Genomic DNA, 11,563 nt, shown 5'->3' with positions numbered 1-11,563 from the left:
GTCACTCACGAGACAGTAGACGCAAGACAGAAAATCGCATTCAAAAGTAGATACAGGAAGGGACAAAGTTCGCCCTGTGCGGTAAAAAAGAATTTCATATCTAGACGCTACCTGTGAAGGCATGACACAAAGCTAAGACACTATTTTCTTTCTTGTGTTAAAAGTTGGAAACAATTAATAACTGGGTCAATTATTGTTGTGATGCAGTATTTTTTTTGTTTTACAGTGATCATTGAAAAGGGATTTGTAAATTATTTCTATGGCTATAACATACCTGGACGTGGCAGAGAAGACAACACTTTGTCATACGATCTCATTTTTCTCTTGTTTGCATAGCAACTGGGCAGCAGGAATCATGTATGGAAATGCCGCACCACTGCGAGCAACGAAGAACATCTTTTGGGAACAAATATTTCAAGCACGCGGAATTTACTAGCGCTCCAGTGATGCACTTGCCTAGTTTCATCTCGTTGATTTGAGTTGTTATTGGCCTGGTAAATCACTTATAATGTGTTTAGTTAAAGTTCTTGGTTTTGTCTCCATTTCTACAGAAAAAAAAGCAGATCAGCTGAAAGGTACCTTCTTGTATTACCATGCAGTTGGCCGTAAGACCGAATGCTAGCGCCATATTATTTCCTTCTTTGCTTTTTCGCGAAATATCTTGGTATTCCACCGACGGCACTGGCGGACAACAAAACGACCAGGAGAGCGAGCCCGTAACAGGTGTCACTGTGAAAAGCATTCACCTCAGTGCCAGTGGAAGTTGTGTAAACGTACGTAGTATAACAAGGCACCCTTCCCAACACGGATGCACAACTCGAATGCCTGAGCCTAACAGAGACAGGACAGAAGATTCTAAACTGCATAGGACTACAAGCGAACAGAGGAAGTAAATACCAGGCATTGCACGTTCACTCCAAAATTAGGAAAGCCCTCACGGTCGCACCGATACCTAAGAACATGCACCCACAACACGATCAGGAAAGAGGCCAGCACAGACCAAAAACTTGGCAACAAAGCTAAGTAGAATGCCACCGGAGACGGTTGCTGTCACAGACCGCGCCGTTGGAAGCTCCGTCTCAGTGGTAGTGTACGGGTCCGTAGTAGAACAGGGCAGGATATATATCAGCGGAGTAGACGCCACGGCAACGGAAGAAGCGGCGATCGCCCTGGCGTGCGTTAGTACGGACGCGAGGGTGATTATTAGCGACACCAAATCGGCTTTAAGACATTTCCGCAAAAGCAAGACATCATACTACGCATACAGCATAATATCGAAAGGTAACATCGACAAAGGCCTCACTATAACCTGGGCCCCCCAACATACCAGGAAACGAAGCCGCCAACGCCCTCGCCCGCGTGCTCTATATCCGGGGGGGGGGGGGGGGGGCGACGGCCTCAACCTACCTTTAAGGTCGACACGCTCGCGACCTACCACGAGGTCAAAGAGAACTACAGATTAGGACGCCGGTAATATCCACTCCCGGATAGGTCCCTCATGTCCGCAGAGGCAGTCACCTGGCGTCGCCTGCAAGCCAAGAACCACATGTCTCCCAGATGGAGATACCTCACGCAAACGGGAAATCCGGAAGACCAATTCTGCAGATTCTGCAATAAAATATGACTTTAGGACATATCCTATGGGAGTGCAGCTACTCCCCGGGATATAATTTATTCAAGGACGAAGAAGCATGGGAAGCCGCGCTTCATAGCGAAGACTTGGCGACACAGGTCAACAATGTCAGTCTGGCAGCCGCAGCGGCAAGCCGCCTTGTCTACTAACCCCTGCCTCTTAGGGATGACATCGAAATCCCTGGATGCCTACAAGCGGTACCGGAGCTCCGGTGTCACCCCTTCAGGACAATAAAACTTTTCTCACTCACTCACATGGTAGCCAGGTTTTACGGCGTCCATCGAAGCGGCGCCCTAAAAAACACAATAATGTCTTTTCAACACATACCCATAGATTTTACATGCACATTATATTAAAACAGCTCTACGCCGACCACGAAGTGGTTGACCCCTCCGCTTGAACAAAACCACTGTTAGCAAGTGTTGAAGAGCTATGTAGCCACATGCCGTTTTTAAATCCAGATATTGTACTAGGGTTTATTACGATACCATGCGTGCCGTATTCCTGAAATAATTCGGCTCCAAGCGCAATAACGCTCAGTGATTTCGTCCATAAGTCTGTCACTCAAGAAATTAATTCGTGCTCTGAAGCCTCTGAAATACATTCATACGCACATTTGTAATTTCCCACATTCATGTGACATGGCATTTTAACAGCGACGCTGTTTAAGCCAGCCGTAATTTGTGGTTCGTGGTGTGTATCAAGAAATTATGAAGAAAGAAAAGCAAAAAATCTTTCTTGCCGACGCGTGATTCAAACCCGCATACCACTGCTGACAAGGCGAGCGTCGCAACCACTAGGCCATACATCCTTTATTTTTCTTTAATACATGGAAAACAAAACTGAAGATATATTACAGTGCGGACATAGCTACACAATTAAAACTCGGGCAACTACACATATGTGTCTAACAAGTGTCTCGAGTCAGGCGGAGATTCCTGCGCAACGTACACGCTTCTTACATAAGTTGCACTTTCATGAAAGAATGATCTTGTAGATCGCGGGCTTTCGGCATGGCGATCACACATTCTAGCTCTCCATAGGCTATACAAACCCAGTACTATGAACATGTCATAGGGAGGACCGCCAGTTATCTTAAATGGTAGAAGCCTAATTGCGTATAGAGTGATGTCAATGTCCTTTTTAAGCATCCGTTGGAGAATGTGCCATAAAAACATAGCATCCGTACAGTCTATAAAACTGTGATCTATGGTTAGCATTGTGCATAACTTACCTACATCACAAGGCCATACATCCACGCTTGCAGAACATGCATTTATGCGAAACATATGATTGCGTTCGAGCGTCGTCATCTTTGTCCACAGCTGGCGCGTTCGCACACTTCTGCGCTCGGTAAGCATCTCTATAACGTGCTAATGTGGCCTCCCTATGCTCGGGTGCTTAAGCAGGCAAATTTGCCTTTGCTTGAGATTTCGCAGCCTGCGGTCCAGCTATATCTGCTGGATGATTTAATTCAGCCTGTCCCTTACGCTGAAGCGCGCGCATATCGATGGTTCCTAGCCGTTAGTGAATAACATGCACAAGTCACAGCCGCAATACATCTATTTTGCGCTATGACACTGGCTATAATTCTGAGCACGACGGATTCTCGATGCAGTGGACGCTGTAAATGCCCTACGAGTTGCTGCCTCTGAAATGTATTGCCGTATTCTTTATTTCTTCTTTTTTTTTTTTTTTAGTGCAGGCAAACCATACTTGTCACTCGTCGCTACAGCTAGGATCAGGCGCTTTGTTTTCTTTTTCCTTTTTTGGTTTTCTTATTTTAGTCACAAATACGTACGATTAAAATTTAAAGAAGATGCCCATCACTCAAACTTTGACGTTTCCTTTCGAAATCAAGTTTTCTATAGCGCTATCGAGGAGGCGTTAGCCAAGAGCCTCAAGGTACTTGCATGCCCTCGAGGAGTTAATAGCTCGAAGGACAGCTCATTGGCGTTCAAATGGACAATAATGCTTTTATATTCACAACTCATAGGAAGCCCATAGGTGTCCTCGAATGTTTTTTTCCAAATATGGAACAAATTACATGGGCATTCCGGTTATTTTTGTGCTTCAATGCGTAATTGTGTTTTGCTAAAATGTAAGGTAAAAACAGTGCATTTTTACGGCAAGTTTGATGGCGCGTATCTCCAAACTAGTGTCATACCGGAATTTCATTCAAGTGGATATGCCTTGCAAACTCATCAGCTACAGTTCGAATATTTCAGTATGCACCACAAAGTAATAATTAAGTAAGGTAGTACAGCTTTTTCTCAATTAGTGGCATATGTGTTTCGATTTCTCGTGCAAGTAATGATCGCCTCTCTGAATTATCGAACTTGAGGACTACAATTAAGTTATCTGCAACAGCCGATATTTAGAGAGAGAAAGAGAGAAAACATTTATTTGGACCATCGAAGTCGTTGCTCTTGAGTTCGAGTGGGTGGTGTCATCATTGCAGGACCCCACTGGCCATAGCTGCTCAACGTACTTGCTGGACGAGAGCTTCTTGACCCGCCAGGGTATCGCCGGTCAGCTGTACCTCCCACCGCTCAAATGACATGCTAGGCGTCTTTAATTAAGTGTTGAGGTTTGCCCCCGCACCCCCACGATATGTTTGTGGGTACATTTTGCTGCATCTGTGTAGGTTTGGTAATGTGTTAGTCTGAATAAGTCTGAGAGCTACTGCCTCTTCAGTGCTGAGCATTTTGTGAGGGGCAGGAGAAATCCTGTGGTTGAAGCGCTGGATCTCGAGTCGGTCGCAGTAATTGGATGGCAGGGGCACAAAGGTAAAGATTGAGGATTGATGAGACGATTGGTTTTGCCCCGCTCGGTTGATTAGCGCTAGAGCTAAGGCGTTCGCCCTTTCGTTCCCATCCAGTCCCGCATGGCCTGGCGTCCACGTGATTTGATGAAATTCTTGCAGTCTCGGGCCTAGAATATGAGCCACGAGCAGCGGTGTTCGTCCGTTGGTACAGTTACGGCAGGCCTGTTGCGAGTCGGTAACGACATGAACTTCCCTACCCTACACTGTCTTGTTGATTTATTACTAGCGCCGCGGATATGGTCTCAGCCGCAGCTGGGGTCTCTGAAATTCCGGAAAACTTAAAAGTCGAGAGAACTGTGCTTAGTGGCATTACGGATACGGAGGGGGCGGGCCCGAAACATCGTGGCGGAAAGTCCGCAATCCATCATTTGATTGATTCACGAATGCAACAGACGACGCGCCACGAAGCGCTACATGGATAAGAAACTTGCGCATTGGAAATTTGAATTGAATTCCAGGGTCACGTGCGAGGTTCACGATTAATGAGACGCCCCGTAGTTGGGGACTCAGGATTAATTACGACGTCCAGGGGATCTTTGACGTACCCTCAATGGACTGGACACGGGTGCTTTTTGCATTTCACCCGCATCGAAATGCGGCCGCCATGGCTAGGATTTGATCTCGTCACCATAGCTGCTAAGCCACCGCGTCCGGTTCGCATTGGGAAAAGGTGCGTGGCATTATGGGGGGTTGTTCGAAACACTTTACGCGGGACTACCTCTTTATTCCCGTCGAATAGACCATTGCATTCTTTTTTAAAGGGAAGCTTGTAAACGGTAGCCAACGCCGGCGATGTAACGCTACAAATCCGCATCCAGCGGCAGCTCGTTTAGGCACGGTACCAGCTGCGTGGCGCGCGCTCACGCCACGTGCGCAGCCAATCAGAGCCGTAGCTTCCGCCAGGGAGGCAAACGGCAGGAAAGGTGTCACGCGCGCTGCGCCCGCTTCGTTTCCGTTCAGTTCAGTCTCGGAAAACCGATCGGACGGCCGCGTATTGTGCGTACCCTCGAACGGCAGGCTGCTCTCGACGAGAGCCAAAGGGAGATCGCCCGTGAAAGGGCCCGTCGGGGACGGGCCGATTCTACGGTGCCAGCTGCCGTAGCTGCGGCCTTCTGCCGACCAGATCACCTGGCCTTCCCTTGGTCGTAGTCAAGTTACTCACAAGAACATGATCGTCAAACACAAGGTGCACCCAGGACAAGCTTCGCTTACCCCCTTTTATCGATAGGGGATGGGCCGATGAATTTTTTATATATTTTAAAAATGTTGCTTCCGTTTCAAATCAGGGACTGTACTTTATTTTGACGTTGATGTAACTAATGATGTAAACTTGATGTAAAATTAATCGCGTAACTAATGTCGTAAGCAGCAGAAATTATCTCCATACGCGCCAGGAGCATGAGTGATAATGCTCGGAGATGGTGTGAAGTTGATCATCACACATGTTATGCCGCGAGGCGATATATTGTTTCCATAGCAGGCTTCAGTTTATCGGTGTAAGCAGAAGACGCTGTTATCAGATGATTCATTGCGGTGAGTCGTCATTTTATTTGCTCGCAAGAAATTTAGAAGCAATTGCAAACAGAGCTCGTTCCAGATTTGAAGCGTTGTGCCAGGCTTCAGCCAGTTTGCTTTCCGACACTGTATATATTTGACGTGCGCTAGCGAGTAATAAACAGTTGAAAGTTTGCGCAAATGTGCGTCAGTATTTTTGTCCTTTGTGTAACTGTATTGGGTAGTAAACAGAACGATGACATATGAACAAGACGCAGTCAAAGCCTTATTGATTTTTTATTATTATTAAGCCATCTAAATACTACGAAATGTTTTCAGTCGTCTAGGAGCAAAATCTTTCTTGTGTGTTGATGTCGTTTTTCCCCGTCCGAAGCAAATGTGTAAAAAGTTTATTAGCGTTTCAGATACAAATATCGAAAAGTACAAGTGAAAATGTGATTCACTCGCTCTAATTTTCATGCGTACAACCGCATAGAATACCTTTCGTTTTTACAAATACTGGTATGCTCGATTCGGCAGAGGTCCGGTGAAAGTGCGAGAAGCCACATGGAGCTGGCATTGCTGCACTGAAAGAAGTGTTTACCCACCAGCTCCACCTTGTGTGATAACATACACCCTTTAACATGAAAAAGGGTGTAAATATGTGTAAACTTACACCCTTACACACAAAAAGGCGGTAAAGGGGCGAGTTATAGGACCATTACACACCCTTATTCATATTTAAGGGTGTAAATATACAACAGTGTGGCTGTGTGATGTATTTGTCACCAATCTCGGGGTCGTGCGGGTGGTAAAAGAGATGGAGAAGGAAGACGGATGGCGATACAGAAAACAGATTTTGAATCACACGCAAACTCACAACCAAAAACCTCAAAATAAAAATCAAGCATACTAAAGCATATCGAACAAATACAAGAACAACTCAAGGCTCAATACACTAAACAAGTTCTAATTTGCGCCTACGCATGTATGTAACGTCTAATACTTCAAAGTCAGGCAACCCTGTGTCATGAGCCGTGCTTTGAAAAGTGCATGTTGTCTCATGCAGGAGTTCAATATGCATCATGGTCTCAGTCATCGGAGATGTATCACTTTTTTTTTAAATCTGCTCAAGCTATACAACTCAAACACAAGTTATACGTAACGTACACATGCACTATACACACACAAAAACATCACATTTAGCATGTCTTAGATCTCTGGCTAATATGTATTCTGCTTCACTCCATGGACATGCAAAAGAAGTCACTGCTGCATTTGTACAAAAATGCAAAGCTTAACTAAATGGTGAAGCACGTATATGAGACCTATATGTAACGATTTGAAAAGAAAATGTGAAGGAACTTTATTGTATTTCATACAAGGAGCAATAAAATACAAACGTTATTTGTAAAGTATCACTGCAGTTAACAATATAGTTTGCAACTGATCACAGTAATTCACATGGATCACAGTATATCTGTGGTATAATATACGTGTATACTGAGTACAAGTGAGAGAGTACGAGTGAGTAAAAGCAGAGCAGCCATTTGAAAAAAAAATCTGTGTGGTGGCCTTCACACAAAAAAATTATAGTACATTAACAGAGGTGACACCACGTATATATCTGCTCTTCATCTGTGCATGTTTCACCTGAGTACACAATAAGATTTGTTCAACAGTAATATCACACAACTCTGTAAGGGTGTTTCTACAAACACATTGCTGATATGTAAAAACAGCCGTTCTGAAATAAAACAACGGTTCCTTTGGAGACATGCCACCAGCAGTGTCGACCACGAGGTTATGGGTGATACATGGCAATTAGTTGCTAAATAACAAAAATAAAATACATTTATTTTTAGTTTGAGTGGACTCATCGTAATCAGGAAATTGAAGCAAGCTCTCTGCACAACACATATAGACTTTAGAATCTGGAAAAAATGCAATTACCCACACAACTGTAGCACGATGAACTTTGGCTATCACAGCATACGAAACTGTACCCAAGGCTGCAGTGAGCACAAAGACGCGCCCTTCGAGGGGACGTTCTGCTCACATCAGCCAACAGTGGGCAGCAATAGGGATTCGTGCAGTGTGCTGGTAGCCCGCTGCTGGGCGACGTAAGCAAAATGTTGCCTTGAGTTTCAGCAGCATCTCAGTTTCAGTTTCGCGTGCTCAGACAGCCTAAATTCATCACGCCACAGTTCTGCGGGTAATTGTATTTTTCCAGATCCAAAAGTTCACGTCTTGTGCAGAGAGCTTGCTTTAATTTCCTAGTTACAATGAGTCTGCTGAAACTAAAAGTAAGATATATTAGATTGTTAATTAGCAACTAATTACCAGATATCACCCATCATGGGTTTCATGGTTGGCACCACTGACAGCATGTCTTCTAACGAGCCGTCCTTGTACTTCAGAACGGCTATTTTTAAATATCACGTAAATTCTTTGTAGAAACACCAGCATATGTAGTATATAAGCGACTAGCTTTCACTCGGATGAGGCATTGGCAACACATGTACAAAAAATAAACGAGCTAAAGATACTACAGCCTGCCAGCAGATTCATAAAAGTTAAGCAAAGGCTGCCGGTATTCATGACAATGTAACAGTACTTCAGCCTAATAATTGTTCCACGCAACATTTTTTACAATCCAAAACTTGTAAAAACCTTGTAAAACCTTATAAAAATTGGATACTCTGTTGCAGTTTGACTAGTATGTCAGGCCTCAGCTGCTAAGTTATACATAATAAACATAAAACATAGTTCATAAAAGGACAGTCAAACCACAAAAACTTTCACTTGTATTGGGTAGGTTACACTATGCAACACGTGCGCAAAATATAAAATATTGACCAAGCAGCATGTTACGAAACGTTGAGCACTGGCTGCCAGTGCTGATGTGCCCTATAAGCGAATACAAACGTTAACAGTTTTATCATGCAGTACTTATAAGCTGGGACATTGTTCCCTGGCTGGCAAATAGGTTTCATAAACAATGTTAAGGAAGAGCAAGCAAGCTATAATCTTTGTACAAGACTGCTGACAATTGTGTCACACACATTAATGTTAAGGCAGACCTAATAAGAACTAGACGTATTGTAATCTTCTTTTCAGCACATAGCAACACCCAGCAACGTTTTCGATAAGTACGTGCAGACTACAGTACACCACGTTCGTTTTTCGCTGACCTACACTTGGGCACTATTACATTGTCTGTCAAGTCATCAGAACAAAAAAAGGTGCAGTCTATAGATAATGTGGTTGGCACAGAGGCAGTGGAAGAAGTTACTGGATCATGCTATTATCGTGATCAAAAAGAAATAAAATGATACATTAAAAATTGCACAAAACTATTGCTCAAGCTATTGCACAAAATTGTCAGGCTAGCATTCATATGGTAACGTACATGAACCTCGGTGTCGCATTGCTGCACAACTCTGTTCACAAACTTTGTAACAACCACTTGGCATTGTTACATTCAAACCAAAAAACAATCGTTCCAGTACTGCACTGGTGTTGAAGTATTTAGGCCCGTATACTATGTTCAATACAAAAAATGCACTCATGATTGCGATGACCCCTTCCTCCGCATTTTTGACCATGAACAGCCGCTCCTTGTCGACACAGAGGTGGAGAAACTCTGCCTGTTCCAGGTTGTGGCCAGAATACACCACGCAGGGGGTGAGTGGAACCCTCTCGTCCTGCAATGACAACAGAGAAAGCTTACTGGTCATGAAAGTATATTAATGCTTTTGTGTAAGCACAATATAAAGGGGTTGCTATGCTTGTCATGGAGCGGCATATTTTCGAGAGATTTCGAGTGGTTTTGACGCCAATTAATGGCCGCCAAAAAAAACGTCGTGTCCTCACGGTGCGGCGTATAATTTCGAGAAGGCGACAGGCCGATTAACGGGCGTCAAAAACGTCGTGGCCCCACGGGGTGGCATCTCATTTCGAGACATCGACACGCCGATTAACGGACCTAGAGGTGTGCGTCCGTGTGGTGCATGCACTGCCGGGGCTCGACCTTGGAGAGAGGGCAATCTACCATCCTTCGTCCATGCTGAAAGGGGCACGGCCAAGACTTTTGGGAGGAGTCATGAATTAATTAGGTGAACTCTGCATACCGGCAGTTCCCCTACATAGGGAACTAGAGAAAGGAGAGGCTATTTAAGCGCACGTTTTGGTCCCAGCTAATTAGTCTAGAAGCTGAACCTATGTGCTGCTGAGAAGCCATCAGGGGGCTAGTGCCGTCCAGTATCTCCTGGGCCGCCTGGCCACGTCGGAATTCTGAGGAACTGGTTGACGTACGAGACTACAAACCAACGTCTGCAACGAAGCTCACGGTAGATCGCCTTAAGTTAGCTCAACCTGCTTGAGAGAAGACGTCAAATCTAGACTCCCGGGAAATCCAGCCCAGCAATTGCAGCCACCTCAGCAAGATCGGCCCGCCAGCATTCTTCGGGAAAGCTTCGCGCGCCGACTTCGCGGTTTATGGTCTTGCTGCTGCTGCCCGGCCACGCGTATGACATCGTTGTTTTCTTTTGAACATTATTTTAGTGAAATGCTGTTAGGTGTTATTCTTGTATATTTGATCCGCGCCCTGTTTCATATGTATATGTATTGTTAATTGCTCATCACATTTCTCCGTCATCATTGTGTTTCAGGGGCGCTATAACGTAAAAAGATTCCAAACTGTTTTGATTCCAATTTCTGCAATCAGCCTCAACGATTGGTCAAAACATTTTCGAGCCACTCCTAACTTCGCCTGTCTGTCACGTGACGTCACGAAAACCGCGACAGCTCCCCATCTGATATAACGTGTACACACTGATTATGCATGATTAAACCGCACAAAAGAAAACTAATCATTCCTGATTCGACGCCTTTTCCCCATTAGCCCTCTGCTATTATCCAATGTTTTCTGGATACGCCCACTTCGCCTATCTGTCACACGACCTCACAAAACTGCGAAAACTCACCACGTCAAAGTGACGTGTATGCGAAAAAAATGCATTATTATGCCGAATAAAACTGAAAATTTCCCTTAATAGCCACAGACTGCCCCGTTCCGAAAGGAATAAAAGATGGCTGCCCGCGGATCACTCAGGCTCTCGCTACTCGTACCTGCCGGTGATAATGTACTTATTTGCGCATGATAAACGCTTTTTGCGTGGCAGTAAAACGTTATCGAGCCCTTTCGGCATGCATACGACATCGCTCTACCAACTCTTCCTTGCTGAGGACCCGTTTTAGCGGCATTCTTATTCTTCCGTTGCACGCCGCCGCGATTATCGACCAGCCACCGCAAGCTAAGTAAGACGAAGCGGACCAATCGGAGAAGCCGGCACCACCCTCTTCATGCGGTTATCTATTTTCACTGTGCTGGCTCGGCCCCATCGAAACCCTCTCTACTAGAGCGTGCTCCTCTTGTCAGCCAATTAGTTAAGAAAAACCGCTCAGTATAAGCAATGTTTTTGGTTTTGAAAGCGAACAAAGGTGACCTATAAACGAGGAGAGTGCTTGATTGAGTTGTTCAGACAACGCCGCGGGCCACCGCCCGATGCTTGCGTCGGTGGTTACGTAAATTTGACGTCAGGAGT

This window comes from Dermacentor silvarum, chromosome 11 (assembly GCF_013339745.2).
Source record: "Dermacentor silvarum isolate Dsil-2018 chromosome 11, BIME_Dsil_1.4, whole genome shotgun sequence".
In the NCBI taxonomy this organism is placed as follows: domain Eukaryota; kingdom Metazoa; phylum Arthropoda; class Arachnida; order Ixodida; family Ixodidae; genus Dermacentor; species Dermacentor silvarum.
The sequence above is the reverse complement of the archived record's forward strand: the minus strand, read 5'-3'. Positions refer to the sequence as shown.